Source organism: Capra hircus, chromosome 21 (assembly GCF_001704415.2).
Source record: "Capra hircus breed San Clemente chromosome 21, ASM170441v1, whole genome shotgun sequence".
NCBI classification, from domain to species: Eukaryota; Metazoa; Chordata; class Mammalia; order Artiodactyla; family Bovidae; genus Capra; species Capra hircus.
Window position 1 is genome coordinate 69,330,831 of NC_030828.1, and position 20,655 is coordinate 69,351,485.

Genomic DNA, 20,655 nt, shown 5'->3' on the forward strand with positions numbered 1-20,655 from the left:
GATACCAAGGTGAGTAGAGGGATGCCATCCCCAGTGTACCTGGACCAAAATGCAGATGGGTAAAGCTATGTTGCTGTTGTTTTAAACCACTGAGTCCTTTAGTAAGTGGAATAAGCCCTCTTCACCATCACTTTCACACCATTATGTCTATTCCACACTGCGGATCTTGCCTTTATAGTCTGATCATGATGGTTTATCTCCTCTACATGAAGCAAGGAATCTCATCTCCAATGTTTCTCACATTCTTGCTGAAGAAGGGTCTCAATACACAATCACCCTGGTGATCTAAAATGAACCATGCAAAGACTTTCTTTGATCTATCATCATGAGGCCCAGGTTTCTGGGGCTCAGGCACTTGAGGGCTTAAGGACTAGCTGATACAACCACCCCCCCCTTGACCCCCACCCCACCCAATGGATGAAAACTTACCAGAGGCTTTAATTAAATTCAAAAAACAGTCCACTCCGACTACAAAAAAGTGGTTTGAGGCTTTCAGTTAAGGCTCACGTGACAAAGGCCAGAACATGGAAGGGGGCGACTCAGGCTTAAAAGACCAGAAGGAAGCAGCAGCCGCTCAGATCTGGGCAGTCTTCCTGGAGAGATGGTCCTGTTCTTGCTCCTGGTGGCTCTTCTGTCCCCTACTGGGGAGGCAGGTGAGTGACGGTCCCACCCTCAGAGGCCCAGTCCCACCCCACATGGACAGACCTGCCCAGACACTACACTCATGCACAGCCTGGGCCTGGTCCATCTAAGAAAATTTCTGAACTCAGGGAAACCCTGATCCCATCTCCCCTGTTCAAACTTTGGCTCCATGAGCACAGTGGGCAGGCTGGAATCTTTCTTTCAGGGAAAATCATCGGGGGCCATGAGGCCAAGCCTCACTCCCGTCCCTACAGTTCAAGATTTCAGGGAAATCTTACAGATGTGGGGGTTTCCTTGTGCGTGAGGACTTTGTGCTGACAGCAGCTCACTGCCTGGGAAGGTGAGGAGCAGTGCCCGGGCCCCCATCCCTCTGCTGAGCCCTCCCAGGGAACCCTCTTAGGAGCTGCAGGCCTGTACCACCAGGTAACACAGGAAGCTAGTCAGACACTGGGGAGAGAGGGACAGGTCAATGCCAGTTGCACATGGAGAGAAGGGACTGATCAAACCTGGAACATAAGGAAGCCAAGGTTGTTGCCTGGAGCCCACAGTGCAAATGTGAGAAATTCATGTTTTCCTTAGAGATAGTCAAGCTCGAGCAGGACTGAACACCCTCCGTGGACTGCAGAAACTGCCACCCTGCCCAGGCTGCCAGGGAGCAGACAGTTTAGAGATACTCAGATCCAGGACCCACAGCCTAGAATTTCGCCACACCCTCCCCCTGCCTTGCCCCAAGTTTTGCCCTGTCCCAAGCTGTGCTCTTTGCTCCCAGCTCCTGGACCGTTTCTCCTGTGACACCCCCTCCCTTTCTGCTCTCTGTGCAGCTCAGTCAACGTCATCCTGGGGGCCCACAACGTCATCCTGGGGGCCCACAACGTCATGGACCGAGAGAGGACCCAGCAGGTCATCCAAGTGAGAAGTCCCGCACCCACACTATAATTATAAGACTAGGGCCAACGACATCATGTTACTGCAGGTGGGACACGTGGCTGCACTGACTCTGGACACTTCCTTCCTGGGGCTCTGCATCCCCCATGACCTCATTCTAGACCCTGCAGGTCTGGAGACTGCAGGACAGTCATGGGGTTGCCTTCTGTCCCAGGGCTGTGAAGAAGGCAACCCCACGACTGTCCTGCAGTCTCTGCAGGCCATCAGTAGGTAAGAATGATTTTCCTCTGCTTTCAGCTGATGAGGAAGGCGAATGTGACCACCGCTGTGAGCCCCATCAGTCTGCCCAGGGACTGGGATAAGGTGAAATCAGGGATGCTATGCAGTGTGGCTGGCTGGGGGCGTCTTGGCGTGAATATGTCCTGCCCAAAGAAGCTACAGGAGGTAGAGCTTGAAGTCCAAAGGGCCGAGAAATGCACCTCTCGCTACCGATATTACAACACCACCACCCAGATATGTGCAGGGGACTCGAGAGAGAGCAAGAGTTCATTTAAGATGAGCTCCCCAGTGTCATCCATGCAAAGCCTTGGTCTCTGGATCCGGGGCCATGAGAAGGAGCTCTGTCCTGTGTCCCCAGCCTGTCCTCCTGTCCAGTCTCTGTCCTGTGTCCCTGGGTGATGGACATCACCTCAAAGTCACATATGGGCAGAGGCTTCTTGTGGGAGGAGGCGGATTGTCAGGGCCAGATTGAAACCTCAGGACCAACAAAATCCTTTTATCAGCCAGGGCCCCTAACAGAGACCACTCACCCCAGGGTGGCAGGGAGAACAGATCAGCAGAAGGTGAGCTCAGCCCTTGCTCTCTCAGCCCATAGGGTGACTCTGGCGGCCCGCTCGTGTGTAATGGTGTGGCCCAGGGCATTGTGTCCTATGCAAAAAAGGATGGGACACCTCCAGGGATCTTCACCAGAATCTCAAGCTTTATGCCTTGGATCCAAAAAGCAATGAAATAGTACGAACTTCAGGGACCAGACTGAGGTTTCTCCAAGGACTGGTCTGTCCATCTTCCCTGGGGTGGAGGCACTGGGCAAAGTGGTTAGAAGCTAGGCTGCCTGAAACTTGAGCAGAAATCATGGATTCCTCCTTTACTTACCTAAACATATTCATTCAGCACCTGCCTGGTCTGACCTGTTTATAGTTCTGATCTGTTACTGGCTTCCACCTCCAATACACCACCCTATTCCAACTCTGAAATAAAAACTCTGGCTGCACTGACAGCCAGCTCCCTCCAGTCACACATCCCCAGTGCCAGCTCCCTCTCCAGGCTGCCCATGAGCTCCATCAGAGAACGGAGCCCTCTCAGGAATACACGACCCCTCTTCTTGACAACCCTCATGTCTCACCCATACGCCTTCTTCCTCGTCCACACCTACTCCCCTCCCCACCATCCCAGTGCCCTGGGGTAAAACAAGAGAATCCAGATTTGGAAGGAGGGCCACATGAAGTTGAAGGTTGAGGCAGGGGGGCACTTGTCCACCCTAACAGAAATGGGGGAGGTTTACAAAGGTGTAGCTCACCCCATGCATTTTCCCTCCCTGCATCAGAGCAGCCAGAGCTCAGAAGCCTGAGAAAGTTTCAGGAGGCCTTCAGTATTCCCAGGCCCAGCTTGAGTGCCTGTCACAGCCCTGTCTTGGAGTCCTGGGCCCAGGGCCCTGTGCAGCCTCTGGTGTCCTGAGAGCACATTCTTCTTCAGCCCCAAGGGACCGTGAGGGAGCTCTTCCACCTTGGGCTGAGCCAGCCGCTTCCCACCTTCATCATTCCCACGTGTGTTTGTGTATAAATATATTTATCTCCAAAGGAAACTCACTCTAAAGAAAATCATTGGTTTCTAAGTATCCTACAGTTTCAAAGATTATCTATAACCTATAGTTATTGGGTACATTTCTTCATATATATATATGTTTTTAATCAATGGCTGAACTTTTGATGCAAGGTTCAGAAAAGCAACCTTAGTTTTAAGACATGCAGCTTAGAGAGGGCTTAAGAGAAGTGGTTTGCTGAACATTTGAATGGAGAGTGAGCTTCAACTATTGCAAAATGTGTTCTGGCAGAAAGTAACACATATTCATCAAAATATATTCCTCATAAATGGAACATACTCAACATGGTGCGTGCAAGGGTGCGAAGTTACTGCAGGCGTGCCAGATTCTTTGTGACCCTATGACTGTCGCCCTCCAGGCTCCTCTGCCCATTCATCACAGAAAGACAACTAAATACAGCACATATGGATAAGAAAATAAACGCAGCGCAGTCCCTCCACCCCCAGATCACCGTCAGTAATGCGGAGGCACATTTCCTTCCACCGTTTTCCTATTTATTCATAAGATGCTCTTGCTTCAACTCCCTTGGGGTTGGGTTGTTTAGAGCTCCTCATGCCGTCCTTTCCATTCCTCTCTCTTCTGTCCTCATACTGGGGAGAGTGTTGGGTCATCTGCACATGGTTAGGATGGCCTGGCCCAGAGACATCTGAGACGTGGCTCTCTGGACTCTGGACAGAGAATACTTAGTGGGGAGTAAGGATTAGATGGCGGGCATCTGTTTCCCCTTCCCCACTCACCAGTCACCAGCATTGCTGGAGAGGAAGCCCCTCCTGACTCACAAACACCCTGATTTGGGTGGGACAGCCCCCAGGTGAGCTTGAGGGGCGCTGAATACCTCAGCACAACCCAATCCTGTCCCTCATTGCCGAAGGACCCAGTGATGGTTTGTTGTTTCAATGAATATCAAGTCCAGGACTTTGGTTCAAAATTTTCGGATAAGAAAGGCTCTTTTTGTTACAGAATACTTTTATTTAAACAAGAGATTCTAAATTCTCCAAAAATGTGAGGCTGGAACCCGGCAAGACAGGAAGTGGGGCTGCTATTTGGGCCACTGTGTGTGAGTCCAGGTCTCGATGCTCCTCGAGCAAGTGTGGTCTCTGCCTCACCCTTGACCCCAAGCAGAGCCCCGCGCCGTGGTCCTCACGCACATGTCCTCTGCCCGCAGGCTCTAGGTCTCCTCCAGCCCCTGAGCTTCCCAAGTACAGGAGCCATGTCGCTGTATCCCTGACCCTCACCTATTGGGTAGTTTTTCGTGCTTTCCTCAGAATCAAAGAAGACCCGAGAGGGGAGAAATGCAGACCCTCGTGATTGAGTCACTGAGGGCCTCTGGGGACACAGCTCCTCCCCTGGCTGCAACACAGCCTCCACTTCCTTGCTGTTCTTCTTGCTCTGTGACTCTGCAGTGGGAGTGCAAGTGTGGTGACAACCATTCTCACCTATCCCACAGCAGAGAACGTGGGCCCATGTGGCATGCTCACACCCGGCTGGGGGAAGCACAGCTTTGCAGCTCTGGGGGGTCTGTGGATGCACTGAGCCCCCTCTGGTTCCTTCCCCTGTGCTTTGTGTCTGGAAGGAAGAAACCCCAGCAGCTCTGACCTGGGCAAATCTTCTGGAAGATGCAGCTACCCCTGCTCCTGATGGCCTTTCTTCTGCCTCCCGGGCTGGGACATGTGAGTGACCGTCCCCAATCCTGACAGGGTAGCCAATCTCACTAAACCTCCGCAGTCCTGGCTCTTCTGCTCAGCTCCAAATTCTGAACCAGCTCCCATCCCAACTGAGACTACAAGTTTGATGCTGCATAGACATTCAGCAAGGATGGATGGTAGGAAGCAAGCCTCACTAAAAGCTTTTGTAGCTCTTAGCCTCTCTCTCACCACTGGTAAATTGGGTTGTGCATTTGGTGGAGGATGTGAAGCTATAACACACAAATGAGTAAATTTCCTCCCTCCAGCCAGGAAAGGACACCTCAGACAAACCATTCACAGCAAGGGAGGTGTCAGTGGACCCAGCTTAAGAACCAGAGAAACTTGTCAGTTTCCCCGCCCTTCACTCCTGCCCAGGAGAGGAGCCCAGGGCGTGACTGGTCAGAAATGGCTAGATGGCAGCACCCAAAGCTCTCTGGGTGTCGTTACTCTTCCCCAGGCCCCAAGCTGTTCATTTTCTGCCCCACTGTCTTGGGCAGTGTCCTCCCCCATCCCTGTGGTCTTAAATCCCACCAGTACTATCCCCACCAAACCTCAGCCAAAAGCTAATTAGAGGCCATTCATGCATGTAATCAACGGATGTTTACTGAGATCCTGGGATGCATTATGCCCTAGGACATGAGGATTTTAGAAAATCCAACTCCATAAACCCATAGGTGGATTATTAGAAAATGGCACCAATCAGGATGTTAGCAGAGGCTCAGAGGGGTCTAGGAGACTCCATGAGAATGAGGGCTCATCAGGGGGTCCCATCCATGACCTTCTGGGCTCCACCCTCTGGAAGGCAGTCTCAGGCCCCTCCATATGTGTGTGTGAATCAGGACGTGGAGAACAATACTGAGGTTTGGGGTTCAGAAAAGGTTATCCCATTGCAGTGAGAACCTGGGGGACTCTCCCCTAGTGTCTGTTGAGCACTGTCGACCCACCTTGACTGCCACCTTCCCGAATCTCCCTTCTAACCATAGCCTCTCCTATCTCCCCATCTTTCAGCCTTTTCTTTCAGAGGAGATCATTGGGGGCCATGAGGCCAAGCCGCACTCCCGCCCTACATGGCTTTCGTTCAGTATCTGGGTGAGAATGCTTGGAAGAGGTGTGGCGGTGTTCTCATACAAAAGGACTTTGTTCTGACGGCTGCTCACTGCAGAGGAAGGTGAGGGGCAGTAGCCAGTCTACCCTACCTGGGGCCTGGATAAGGACCTGTCCTCTCCCCAGGAGCTGAGCCCAGGGGTACCCCGCCTTCACCCCAGGATCCTGGAAATCAGGACCACAGGAGCTCATCAAATAAGCCATCTTACGAGCAGGACTAGGGTGATGAAAAGCTGAGAAACAGGACAAGTAAAGTTTTGAAGTCAGTGGGTCGGAGGTGAGAACAAGAGGCAGAGTTGAGAAGGGTCGATCCATAGTGGCCAAATAAAGCATCAGAGAAGGATGAGAGTGTGCAGTGAGAGCCAAAACCCAAACTCAGAGTCACTTCACAATATCGCTGAGAAAGCTCCCGGGAGCCCTGCCCTCATGTCCCCGAGAAGCACAGGGCCCAGAGTCACTCAGCCCAGGACCGTCTGTCACCTCAATTCCCCCTCAGCTGCTGCCCTGCCCTGGTGTCAGCTGCCTGTCACAGCTCCTGGGCTGTATCTCCGGTGACCCCATGATCCCTACACCCCTCCTCTGCTCTCCATGCAGCTCAATCAACGTCACCCTGGGAGCCCACAACATTAAACAACAGGAGAGGGCCCAGCAGGTCATCTGGGTGAGGAGGGCCATCTGCCACCCAGACTATAATCCTAAGAACTTCTCCAACAACATCATGTTACTGCAGGCAAGGAAAACTCCCCACTGGCCCTGCCCTCCTGGGATCAGATCATAGATCTCCCAGGATCTCCTGCCTCTTTCTTCCTTCCTATCTTGGCCGCCTGACCAGTCTCAGGGGGAGAAGTGAGAGATGGGGTCCATGCAGCCTCATCATGGCATCCAGGCCAGAGGATCACTGACTAAGCCAGACTCTTGTCTCTTCCCATCAGCTGGAGAGAAATGCCAAGCAGACGTCAGCTGTGAAGCCCCTTAGTCTGCCCAAGGCCAAGGCCCGGGTGAAGCCAGGACAGGTGTGCAGTCTGGCTGGCTGGGGGCAGGTGGCCCCGGGCACTCCAGCCACCACGCTGGAGGAGGCAGAGGTGACGGTGCAGGAGGATCAGGTGTGTGAATCCCTCTACCCCAGGCACTACAGCCGGGCCACCCAGAAATGTGTCAGGGACCCAAGGAAAGTGAAGACCGGCTTCAAGGTCAGTTTTCTTGCATCTGAGCACACAGACCCGGGGATAGCAACTTAGGGAGATATGGTTAGGGTAGAGGCCATATCCTCAGCTGAGAATTTCGGCAGCCTGCTCCTTGAATCCAACGTTTTGCCTTTTTTTTCCTGAGTTGGTCAGGAAGCATCAGTCATCCCACAGCTTTCTTATCACCAGAGTTTCCAGGAGAAAATTGACAGAAAGGTAGACTTGAGTCCAGCTGCTAAGAACAGTCAGAGTCAGGCTGGAGCCCAGGACCAGGAAGTGAACAGGCCTCCCTGGGCCTGGGTCTTCCCCACAGCCCATGGCTGAGACCACCCAGCCTGGGTGGCAGCGAAGACAAAGCAAGGAGGCCTGCTCAGCCCTTATCTCTCTGCCAACAGGGTGACTCCGGTGGACCCCTCGTGTGTAAAAAAGTGGTCCATGGTACTTTCTCCTATGGAAAGGCGAATGGGAAACCTCCAGGAATCTTCACCCAGGTCTCACACTTCCTGCCCTGGATAAAGAGAACAATGAAGCAGCTCTAACAGCAGCTTGAGACTGACCTTTCTCTGCACTGACCACTGTCCTGGGGCAGCAACAAGAATCCCATAGGGATTGGCAGTGGGATCACAGGGCCACAATAAATGGAATCTCTAAAGGAATGGTGACTGAATTCCTATTTATTCGTGGAACCACCTCAATACATAACCACGCGGCTCCAGGACACCCTCTGCTGTCAGTTCTGGGTTTTACTTCCTCCTTCCTTCCTAGCCCTCTGCTTCTGCTAAGTCGCTAAGTCGTGTCCCACTCTTTGCGACCCCATGGACTGTGGCCTGCCAGGCTCCTCTGTCCATGGGATTTTCCAGGCACAAACACTGGAGTGGGTTGCCATTTCCTTCTCCAGGGGATCTTCCCGACCGAGCGATCAAACCCGCATCTTGCGTCTCCTGTTTGGCAGGCGAATTCTTTACCACTAAGCCACCCTAGGCCTCACTCCTTCCTAAATCTTATGCCATCTGATTAGAATCTCATTGATTCCTCAACCACGTCTCTTTGGTGCCTAGCCTTCTGCCAGGGATGAATCTAAAGGGCAATTCATTAAAAGGACAAATTCTCCCCAAAATGGTCCTCTCTGGGTGTTAGAAATTTCTTACCTTCTCTAAACCAAACACTGTCACCAACCCCTCAACAATTTAGCAAAGAACAGGTCAGAGGAAGGAGAATAACTCCAGGGACCTAGCAGGTCAGGGGGCCATGCCATGGGCACTCAGATTCCTGTTTCTAGAGCCTCTCTCTCTCCTGTGAGGGCAGGCTGCTCCCATACTGGAACTGTCTAGGGCTAAGGAGGTTGAGTGCCTGTCACAGCCCTGTCTTGGAGTCCTGGGCCCAGGGCCCTGTGCAGCCTCTTGTGTCCTGAGGGCACATCCTCCTTCAGCACCAAGTGACCTTGAGGGAGCTCTTCCACCGTGGGCTGAGCCAGCCGCTCCCACCTCCAGCATCCTACATGTGTGTATATTTATCTCTAAAGGAAAGTCATTGTTATAAATTCTTTGATTCAAGGTGTCCTAATATTTCAAACATGTCCCATACCTAATAGCTTATTGAATATTTTTTTCTCTTCTATTTTTCAATAACCTCTGAATTTCTTGTAAGAATCTATTCAGGAAAGTAATTTCATTTTTAAAACATGCAGCTTAGAGAAGCCTGGGCTAAAGAGAAGTGGTTTGCTGGACGTTTGCATGGTGAGTGAACTTCCACCATGGCAAAATGTATTTTGCATGTAAAAGCAACACATATAATCATATAAAGATAGCTAAATAGGGAACATACAAGTAAGAAATTTAAAATTGCCTACAATTTCACCACCTGCAGATCATCACCATCAATGGTTCAGCTTGTGTCCTTCCGCTCTGTTTATTCGTAAGATGCTCTTGCTACAACTCACTGGGACTTGGCTTGTTTAGAACTCCTGTGATCTTTTCCATTCCTCTTTCTCTGTCTCATACTGGTGACAGTGTTGGAATCATCTGCACATGTTCAGGATGGCCTGGCCCAGAGACATCAGAGATGTGGTTCTCTACTTTGGACAGAGAATATTAGTCGGGAGTAATCATTAGGATGATCAGCATCACTTATCTCATCACCTCCCACCAGTAACCCGCATTTTTGGAAAGGAAGGCCCTTCCTCTCACAGGAGCCCTGATTTAGATGGGACAGCCCCCAACTCAGCTCAAGGGATGCTGGATACCTCAGCACAAGCCAAGCCAGTCAGGTCACTGTATGCTGAAGGACCCAGTGATGGTTGGTTTTGGTCCAATAAGTATCAAGTCCAAGACTTTCGTTCAACACTGTGGGATAAGAAAATTTTTGTCACACAATATTTACATTTGAAGAGCTGATTGTGAGCACAACAAAAATGTGAGGCTGGAACCCTGACAAGATAGGAAATGGCGTTGCTGTTTGGTTCACTTTGGTGAGTTCAGGTCTATCTGCTCCCAAACCAAGTTCAGCCACTTCCTCACACTTGGCAACGAGCAGACCCCTCATCATAGTACTCACCAGCTTGTCCTCTACCCACCTATTCTGGGTCTACCTCTGTGTCCTGTCAGCTTCACAGGGGCAGGAGCTGAATCTCTCATCTCCCTGAACTGCCCCTATTGAGTAATTATTCATGATATTATCAGAATCATAAAAGTACCAAGAGTGGAGAAATGGAGATTCAATTACTGAGAGGCTCCTGGGGATCCAGCTCCTCTTGGTGTGATAGGGAAGAACTTTGGTATTCTGTTCGTTAGTCACTAGTGGTATAGTGTCTATAAAATTAATTATACATGATGGCACACCTCTGCGAACACTGGCTCCCAGGTAGTGAGCGTTAAGCTGCTGCTGCTGCTGCTAAGTCACTTCAGTCGTGTCTGACTCTGTGTGACCCTATAGACGGAAGCCCACCAGGCTCCCCCATCCCTGGGATTCTCCAGGCAAGAACACTGGAGTGGGTTGCCATTTCCTTCTCCAGAGCGTTAAGCTAAGATACCTTTGTTTATCTCACAGGAAACAAGCCCACTGATGAAAGACTGCAGGTCAGAAGAAATGAACACAGTCATCCTAAGGCTGATTGGAACTTGATTTGACTTTACTATGTTCCCTTCTAGTATAAAAGTAGCCTGAATCCTAACTCAGGTTAGATGGTTCTTTGAAACATGAGTCCACCATCTTCTTGGTCTGCTAGCTTTCTGAATAAAGTTGCTATTCCTTCTTTTAACAACTCATCTTGTGATTTATTAGCCTGTTGCTTAGCAACTAGTACAAGCTTGAACTAGGTAACAGTGGCTGCACCACAGCCTTCACTACTTATTCCTTCTGGTGAGTCTTTGCGTGTGAGTGTGGTGACAGTGTCATTCTCTCCCAATCCAGGGCAGAAAAGGTGGTCATCTGTAGCATGCTAACACCCAGCTAGGGGGGAGCACATCTCTGGGAGGTCTGTGGGGACACTGAGGCTCCCTTCCTTTCTTCCCCTGTGCTTTGTGTCTGGAAGGAAGAAACCCCAGCAGCTGTGAGCTGGACAGACCTTTGGGAAGATGCAGCCACTCCTGCCAGAGAAGGCAATGGCACCCCACTCCAGTACTCTTTCCTGGAAAATCCCATGGACAGAGGAGACTGGTAGGCTGCAGTCTATGGGGTCGCTAAGAGTCGGACACGACTGAGTGACTTCACTTTCACTTTTCACTTTCATGCACGGGAGAAGGAAATGGCAACCCACTCCAGTGTTCTTGCCTGGAGATTCCCAGGAACGGGGGAGCCCGATGGGCTGCCGTCTATGGGGTCGCACAGAGTTGGACACCACTGAAACGACTTAGCAGCAGCAGCAGCAGCAGCAGCAGCAGCCACTCCTACTCCTGATGGCCTTTTTTCTGCCTCCCGGGCTAGGACCAGTGAGTGACCGCCCATTCCTGAGGGTGTAGCCCATCTCACCAAGCCTCCTGCAGTCCTGACCCTTCTGCACCCCTCTAGTTTCTGAACCCATCCCAACCAAGAACACGTTTGATGCCACATAGACAACTCAGCAAGGAGAGGTGGCAGGCAAGCAGGGAGATTTTCACTAAGATCTTTCAAGGGTCTCAGCCTGTCTCTCACTACCAGAGAAATGGATTGTGCATTTGGTAGAGGATGTGAAGCTACAAAACACAAGTAAAATCCCTCACTCCAGCCATGAAAAGACAACCCAGACAAACCAACCACAGTATGGGAGTTGTCAGTGGACCCAGCTTATGAACCAGTGCCTTCCACCCCTCACTCCTGTCCAGGATAGGAGCCAGGTGTGCGATTGATCAGAAGTGGCTAGGTGACAGCACCCAAAGCTCTCCAGGTGTCTTGGCTCTTTCCCAGGCCCCAAGCAGCTCCTTTTCTGCCCCACCTCCCCTGCCTTTCAGGCTCTTAGCTACTCCACTGTCTGTGGCAGTGCCCTCCACCCACCCCTGTGACCTGAAACCCCAACGACCTCAGCCAAAAGGTAATGGGAGGCCACTTGTGCAGCCAAAGAACATTTTCTGAGATCCTGCATGTGTTATGCCCTAGGGCATGAGGATTTTGTAACTCTATAAGTTCCTCATGCAAACTCACATTAATTTCATAATATTCCTGAGAAAGCTCCCAGAAGCCCTGCACTCATGTCATTGAAAAGCACAAGACACAGTGTCACTTACCCAGGGCTGTCTGTCACCTCAGTTTCCCCTCAGTTGCAGCCCTGCCCTGAAGTCGCTGGTCCGTCACAGCTCCTGGGCTGTATCTCCTGTGACTCCATGCTCCTCATACCTCTACTCTGTTCTCTGTGCAGCTCAATCAGCGTCACCTGGGGGCCCACAGCATCAAGAAGCAGGAGAGTGTGCAGCAGGATCAAGTGCTTTTTTCCATGTAGAAAGATGTGTCCTTAAAGACACCACAGAGACATTTATTTTCCTGAGCACCACTTATTTAGGAGGGGAAAAAACAGTTTCTCACCACTCTCTGCCATAAAACTCCATCATACACCAAGGGTTCTATATTTGTGTAGAATGTCTCAATGTGTGCGGGGTCTCTATCTTGTCACCTGTGTCTCTATGGCGCCAGCAGTAGGGCACTATCTTCATTACTATGACTTCATTTGCTAAGCCAAGAGCTCCCATCTTATTCTCATTCTTTAAGCCTGCCTTCTCCAATGTTGGCTACTGTTTTTCCACATCTATTTAGAACCAATAAAGTTCTGTGAAATACTTCCTGAGTGCAATGAATCTGTAGATCACTTTTAGGAGAATGAATACCTTAAAAGTATTTTCTCTTCCAAACATGAATGTGGAATATCTTTATGATTTATACTTAGTTATTTGACCATATCTGTGATTTTAATGTTTTTTTTTTCAAATTTCATTTTCTAACTATTATTGTATAGATAGAGAGATGATTAGTGTTTGAGTTGATTTTGTGCCCAGAAAATTTGACAATTACCAACTATAATAATTGATCTGCAGGTTCCTGGCTATTTTTATTGTATATCTTGAATATTCACAGTTTTATTTCCTCTTTCTCTGTCTTATACCTTTTCCTTCTACTGCCTGCTTAACTGTAGTGACTAAAATCTCTTGTATATTATTGAAGAGAAATGATGATTATGGCTATCTGCATGACCTTGTATTGTTTTGCTCTTGAATGAAAAACATAGAACATTACATCAGTAAGTATATTGACTGGTGTGGGATTTTTGCAGGGATTGTTTATCAGAATAAAGACCATCATTTCTGCTCCTATTTTGTAAAGAATTTTTTTTAAATGAAGGATAGTGGGTTTTAGTAGATGCTTTTTCCCTATTCAGTTGAATTATCATATGGTGTATCTTCTTTCATCAGTCAATGTGTTGTGTTACAGCAATTGTGTTTCGAATGAAAGCCACTCATCCTCAGAAAAACCCAAATTAGAAATGATCTAATACTTTTGCTTATGGACTGATTGGATTACATCAATACTGGAATAACATTATCCCGTAAATTTCTCCTCCCATATTGTCATCCCATTTGTCATCTAGGTTTTGCTATTTTGCTAGTCTCATAAGGGAGATGTGTAGCATTTACTTGCCAGAAGAACATGTATATCCATATTTAAATTGTTTTCAAAGACTTCCAGGGAATTCTTGTGAGCTTGCAGCTGTCCTTGATGGACTATTTTTGAAAATGGAATCAATTCGTGTAATGTTTATAGGAAAATTCAAACTTCCTGAGTATGTTTCTTTAATTTATATTTTCTAGGGATTTGTAATTCCATGTAGATTTTGAAAACTGTTCACTTCCCTGTGACCTAGAGGTTAGATAAGGTTTATGTATGTATATATACATACATATATCTCCCAGATAAACTCGTTCTTAGTTCACCCACCCTGTGGCTATAATTTTCATTATCTCAATAGCGTCTTTAGTAATCAGAATTATCTTGATTCTTACATATCCAAGTGCTGGAGTCCAGCTCCAGCAGCCAGGGAATCAGCCTGAAGGGATGAGTGGTGTTGGCAGGGAATGATGTAGCCTCTGACTCGAGGTATGGAACTATATGTTTATTTCAAGCATCACATCTTCTTTCATACTTTTTCAAAAGGATTAGGTCAGAGGTTTTACATTTTCAGCTCTCCCTCACCCAGATTTATTATCTCCTTGTTGCCCTTCAAAGAGAGTTCCTGCTTCAGCGATTCTCTCAGAAATGTGTTTACTTGTGATTACATTGTAACTCATGCTTATGTCTGCCTGCATACCACATTCCTCAGTTTATCTCTTATTTTTCTAAATCCTGCTCGCCCCTAGTATCCTAAGCTCACTATCTCCTAAAAAGGCTTCTAGGTATTCTTAATTATTCCTAAACCCTAAACTCAGCAAACTTCCTTTGTCATAAACATCCCCCTCACAAAGAGGTCTCAGATAACAATCCTTCCAATGGCCTCAAGATGCCGCCTACATGCTTATCCTGGGACATCCTTTGTAAAAATCCTTGAACAAATGTCAATGGTTACTTTATAGATTATTTTCTGGGCACAACTGCAGAAGGCTTTGTGCTTTCTCATGCCATTCACAAAACAATAAGCACTTTAACATTCTTTCCACCCAACTCAACTGAAGAAGGGAAGAAACAAGTCAGAATCACAAGAGCTAACTCATTCATCCCGGGTCTGTGCCTGTGGGACAAGGAGAGGGGGTTGTGGGCACAGTCCCATTTCCTATATGGCATTTGTTGAATACCAGGTTTCAGAGGACATTTTCAGCTCTGTGGGTTTCCTCATGTGTGAGGGCTTTCTGCTGACAGCAGTTCACTACTTGGGAAGGTGAGGAGCAGTGCCCGGGCCCCCACCCTCTGTTGACCACTTGCTGGGGACATAGGAAGCTCTTCAAAGTCCAGGTGAGCTTTGGGAAGAGAGGGACAAGTGAATGCCAGTGGCACATTAAAAGAAGCAACTGATCATACCTGGAATGGGAGGAAGCCAAGTTTGTGCCCTGGACCCTGGAGTACACATGTGAGAAATTCACGTTTCCTTCTGTGACTGTCAAGATGCTACATGACTGAACACCCTCATGGATTCCAGGAGGTCCTCCCTGACTGTGCTGCTAGAAACAGACAGCTCAGAGATGCTCAGCTCCAGGGCCCATTGCCTAGAATTCTCTCCCCTCCAGTCCCATCCTGTCCCAAGCTGTGTTTTTCCTCCCAGCCTCTGGACTGTATCTCATGTGACATCTGCTCCCTCTATGCTCTCTGTGCAGCTTAATCAATGTCACCTGGGGGCCCACAACATCACGGAACAGAGAAGATCCAGCAGGTCAGCCCCATGAGAAGAGCCATCTGCCACCCAGACTGTAATTGTAAGACTTGGGTCAACGATATCATGTTACTGCAGAGGGGATGCATGGCTGCGCTGGTTCTGGGACACTTTCCTTCCAGGGTTCTGCATCCCCCATGACCTCATTCCTGCCCTTCCTCCTGTATGACCCCTTCTGTGGTTTGAGCACTGAGAAGAAGGCAACCCCATGACTGTCCTGCAGTCTCTGTGGGCCATCAGTAGGTGAGAATGCCTTTCCTCTTCTTCAGCTGATTAAGGCTGATTTCACAGATGCAGTGAGCCCCATCAATCTGCTCAGAAGCTGGCAGAAGGTGAAGCCAGGTATAATATGCAATGTGGCTGGCTGGGGGCAACTCGGGGTAGATATGCCCTGTGCAGACACACTATAGGTGCTAGATCTTAAAGCCCAAAGGGAGGAGAAATGTATCACTTGCTAGCTGGAGATCCAAACAAGAGGAAGAATTCTTTCTTGGTGAGATCCTCAGTGTTGTCCATGCAAAAGCTTGGGTTATCAGGAGCTGCGTTAGGCATTACTGACAAAATGGAGGCAAGGCTCCCAAACCCTCTCCTTGTCCCGCAGGCACAGACCCGGGATGAAGGAGTTAGCTCTTGTGATTCTGACTTGTTCCTTCCTTTCTTTGGTTAAGTTGGCTGGGAAGAATGTTAAGGTGCTTATTGTTCTTGAGAGAAGCATGAGAAAGCACAAAGCCTTCTGCAGTTTGTGCCCAGAAAATAATCTATAAAGTAACCATTGACATTTGTTCAAGGATTTTTACAAAGAATGTCCCAGGATGAGTACATAGGCTGCAGCTTGAGGCCATGTGAAGGATTGTTATCTGAGACCTGTTTGTGAGGAAGATGTTTATGACAAAGGAAGTGTGCTGAGTTTAGGGTTTAGGAATAATTAAGAATAGCTAGAAGCCCTTTTAGGATATAGTGAGCTTAGGATACTAGGGGCAAGCAGGATTTAGAAAGATAAGAGATAAACTGAGGAATGTGGTAGGCAGCCCAGACATAAGCATAAGTTACAATGTTATCACAAGTAAACACGATTCTGATAGAATTGGTGAAAAAGGAACTCTGTTTGAAGGGCAACAAGGAGATTGTAGGGAACAAGGTATAAGGAAGGATGAGAAGTGCTTGCAAACGAGACTCTCAACCAGGGCTAAACAGTCTTGCAAATGAGATGTTCAGCTAAGAATCCTCTGTTTGTTCCCATGGGAAAAGAACATTTCTTGCACACAAGGATGTTTCTCTGATTCCTCAAAAGGAGCAGACCCAGGGACAAAATGTATTCTAAGCTGATAAGGAAGTTCCCCAAAACAAAGTCTTAGCTGCAGTAAATAAGTTAAGGTAAAAGTTATCTCGCCCTGCGCCTGCGCACTGTATAGTCACTAAATCATAGTGCTTGGCAACTTGCTCTTTAGATTGTTGTGCAAGGGATATAAAATAAAGCAGCTGTAAAAAGCAAGGGGTTAAAATAAAAAGATTCAAACCACTCTGCAGTGTTGGGGTTTCATTCCATCACCAGCAGGAGATAATAAATCTGGGTGAGGGGGAGCTGAAAATGTAAAACCTCTGACCTAATCCTTTTGAAAAAGTATGAAAGAAGACATGATGCTTGAAATAAACATGTAGTTCCATACCTCCAGTCAGAGGCTACATCATTCCCCGCCAACACCGCTCATCCCTTCAGGCTGATTGTCTGGCTGCTGGAGCTGGACTCCAGCATTGTGTCAGGTGAACTGGGAGGATGGGGGGCAGTGGGAAGGAACCTTGTGCCTGTGTCCCCGGCATGTCCTCCTCTCTGAAATCTTTCCTGTGTCCCTGGGGGTGAACACTTCCCCAAAGTTGAATATGGGCAGAAGCTTCGTGTGGGAGGAGCAGCAGTTTGTCAATGCCTGGATGAAACCTTAGGACCAACAAAGGCCCTGATGTCAGCCCAGGCCCCTCACAGAGACCATTCTGGGCATCAGCGGGGAGAATAACTGAAAAAGGTGAGCCCAGCCCTTGCTCTCTCTGCCCACGGGGTGACTCCAGGGGCCCGCTCATGTGTAATGGTGTGGCCCACGGCATTGTGTTCTATGGAGAAGAGCATGGGAGGACTCCATATGTCTACATGAGAATCTCCAGCTTTCTGTCCTGGATCCAAACAACAATGAGCCAGTACAAATGGCAAGGATCAGCCTGAGATGCCCCTGGGATGGACCCCTCCATCTTCCCTGGAATGGGTGCACTGGGCAAAGTGGGTGAAGGAAAGCTGCCTGGAATTTAATAAACTTTCATCTCTTGAGCAGAAATCACTGATTCCTCTTTTATTTACCTAAACACATTTGTTAGGCACCTAGTTTACCAGGCAACCACCTATTCACATCTGATCTTCCTCCTTCAGCACATACACTGCACCCCACCCCCACCTTCCAACTTTGAAATAAAAACTCCTGCTGCACTGACAGCCAGCTCCCTCCAGTCACATGTTGCCAGTGCCAGCTCCACCTGCAGGCTACCCTTGAGCTCCATCAGAGATGGGAGACCCCTCCTCAGGAACACACTACCCTCTTGTCAACGATCCTCGTGTCTCATCCTCATGACCCCTCCTCATCCACACCTACTCTCCTATCCCCCATCTCAGTGCCCAGGGGGCAACAGAAGAGAATCCAAATTTGGAAGGAGGGCCACCCGAGAAGCTCTGGGGTTGAGGTGGGCCCTTGTCCATCCTAACAGAAATGGAGGAGGTTTACAAAGGTGTGGCTCACTGAATGCAGTCTCTCTCCGCATCAGAACAGACAGAGGTGAGAAGTCTGAGAAAGTTTCAGGAGGGCTTCAGTCTTCCCAGGCCCAGCTCGAGTGTCTTTTGCAGGCCTGGCTTGGAGTCCTGACCACTAGGGCCCTGTGAAGCCTCTGGTGTCTTGACAGCACATCCTCCTTCAGCCCCAAGTGACCTTGAGGGAGCTCTTCCATCTTGGGCTGAGCCAGCCTCTCCCCACCTCCATTATTCCCATGTAGGTGTGTATATAAATATATTTATTTCTAAAGGAAAGTCATTGCAATAAAAAGTTTTGGATTCAGGGGTATCCTAATGATTCAAAGGTTTCTTATAACCTATAGGTTATTGACTCAATTTTTCCTTCTATTAGTAATCTCTGGATTTCTTTTATCTATGAATGTATTTGGGAAAGTTGCTAATTTTTATTTTTTTATTATTTTATTTATTTATTTATTTATTATTATTTTTTTTTTAATTTTAAAATCTTTAATTCTTACATGCGTTCCCAAACATGAACCCCCCTCCCACCTCCCTCCCCACAACATCTCTCTGGGTCATCCCCATGCACCTGCCCCAAGCAAGCTGCACCCTACGTCAGATATGGACTGGCGATTCAATTCTTACATGATAGTATACATGTTAGAATGCCATTCTCCCAAATCATCCCACCCTCTCCCTCTCCCTCTGAGTCCAAAAGTCCGTTATACACATCTGTGTCTTTTTTCCTGTCTTGCATACAGGGTCGTCATTGCCATCTTCCTAAATTCCATATATATGTGTTAGTATACTGTATTGGTGTTTTTCTTTCTGGCTTACTTCACTCTGTATAATTGGCTCCAGTTTCATCCATCTCATCAGAACTGATTCAAATGAATTCTTCTTAACGGCTGAGTAATACTCCATTGTGTATATGTACCACAGCTTTCTTATCCATTCATCTGCTGATGGACATCTAGGTTGTTTCCATGTCCTGGCTATTATAAACAGTGCTGCGATGAACATTGGGGTACATGTGTCTCTTTCAATTCTGGTTTCCTCCGTGTGTATGCCCAGCAGTGGGATTGCTGGGTCATAAGGTAGTTCTATTTGCAATTTTTTAAGGAATCTCCACACTGTTCTCCATAGTGGCTGTACTAGTTTGCATTCCCACCAACAGTGTAGGAGGGTTCCCTTTTCTCCACACCCACTCCAGCATTTATTGCTTGCAGATTTTTGGATCGCAGCCATTCTGACTGGTGTGAAGTGGTACCTCATTGTGGTTTTGATTTGCATTTCTCTAATAATGAGTGATGTTGAGCATCTTTTCATGTGTTTGTTAGCCATCCGTATGTCTTCTTTGGAGAAATGTCTATTTAGTTCTTTGGCCCATTTTTTGATTGGGTCGTTTATTTTTCTGGAATTGAGCTGCAGAAGTTGCTTGTATATTTTTGAGATTAGTTGTTTGTCAGTTGCTTCATTTGCTATTATTTTCTCCCATTCTGAAGGCTGTCTTTTCACCTTGCTTATATTTTCCTTTGTTGTACAGAAGCTTTTAATTTTAATTAGATCCCATTTGTTTATTTTTGCTTTTATTTCCAGAATTCTGGGAGGTGGATCATAGAGGATCCTGCTGTGATTTATGTCTGAGAGTGTTTTGCCTATGTTTTCCTCTAGGAGTTTTATAGTTTCTGATCTTACATTTAGATCTTTAATCCATTTTGAGTTTATTTTTGTGTGCGGTGTTAGAAAGTGATCTAGTTTCATTCTTTTACAAGTGGTTGACCAGTTTTCCCAGCACCACTTGTTAAAGAGATTGTCTTTACTCCATTGTATATTCTTGCCTCCTTTGTCATATATAAACATAGGTGTTTATATAAATATATTTATCTCTAAAGGAAAGTCATAGCAATAAAAAGTTTTGGATTCAGGGGTATCCTAATGTTTCAAAGGTTTCTTATAACCTATAGGTTATTGACTCAATTTTTCCTCCTATTTATCAATAATCTCTGAATTTTATATCTACGGATGTATTTGGGAAAGTTGCTAATTTTTAAAACATGCAGCTTAGGGAAGGCTAAGCTGAAGGGGAGTGGTTTGCTGAACATTTGCGTGGTGAGTGAGTTTTGACTGTGCAAAATGCATTTTGGATGGAAAAGCAACAGACATCATAGTTAAATACAGAACATACAAATAAGAACATTAACAGAAGTGCAGAATTCCATCATCCTCAGATCATCCTTAATGCTTAAGCATATTTCCTTTTGCTCTTTTTCTATTGGTTCATAAGATGTTGTTCCTTCAGTTCACTTGGGATTGGGGTGTATAGGACTCCTCATGCCGTCCTTTCCATTCCTCTTTCTTCTGTCCTCATACTGGTGAGAGGGTTGGGGTGATCTGCACATGTTTGGGACGGCCTGGCCCAGGCTTATCTGAGGCATGGTTCTCTGGACACCAGACAGAGAATACTTTGTGGGGAGTAATTATTAGGATGAGCAGCATCCGTATCTCTTTCACTGCTCACCAGTCACCAGCATGTTTGGAGAGGAAGCCCCCATTCCCACTCATGAGCACTCTGATTTGGGTGGAAGAGCCCCCATCTCAGCTTGAGGGACGCTCAGTGCCAATGGTCCCAGGGACGGTTTGTTTTGGCCCAGTGAGTATCAAGTCCAGGACTTTTGTTCAGAACTGTG

General features: G+C 47.7%; 2 pseudogenes; both read left to right on the forward strand.

The window, feature by feature from the left end:
• On the forward strand, positions 602-2,539 carry LOC102172623 (annotated as a pseudogene).
• LOC102172892 lies at positions 4,994-8,005 on the forward strand (annotated as a pseudogene).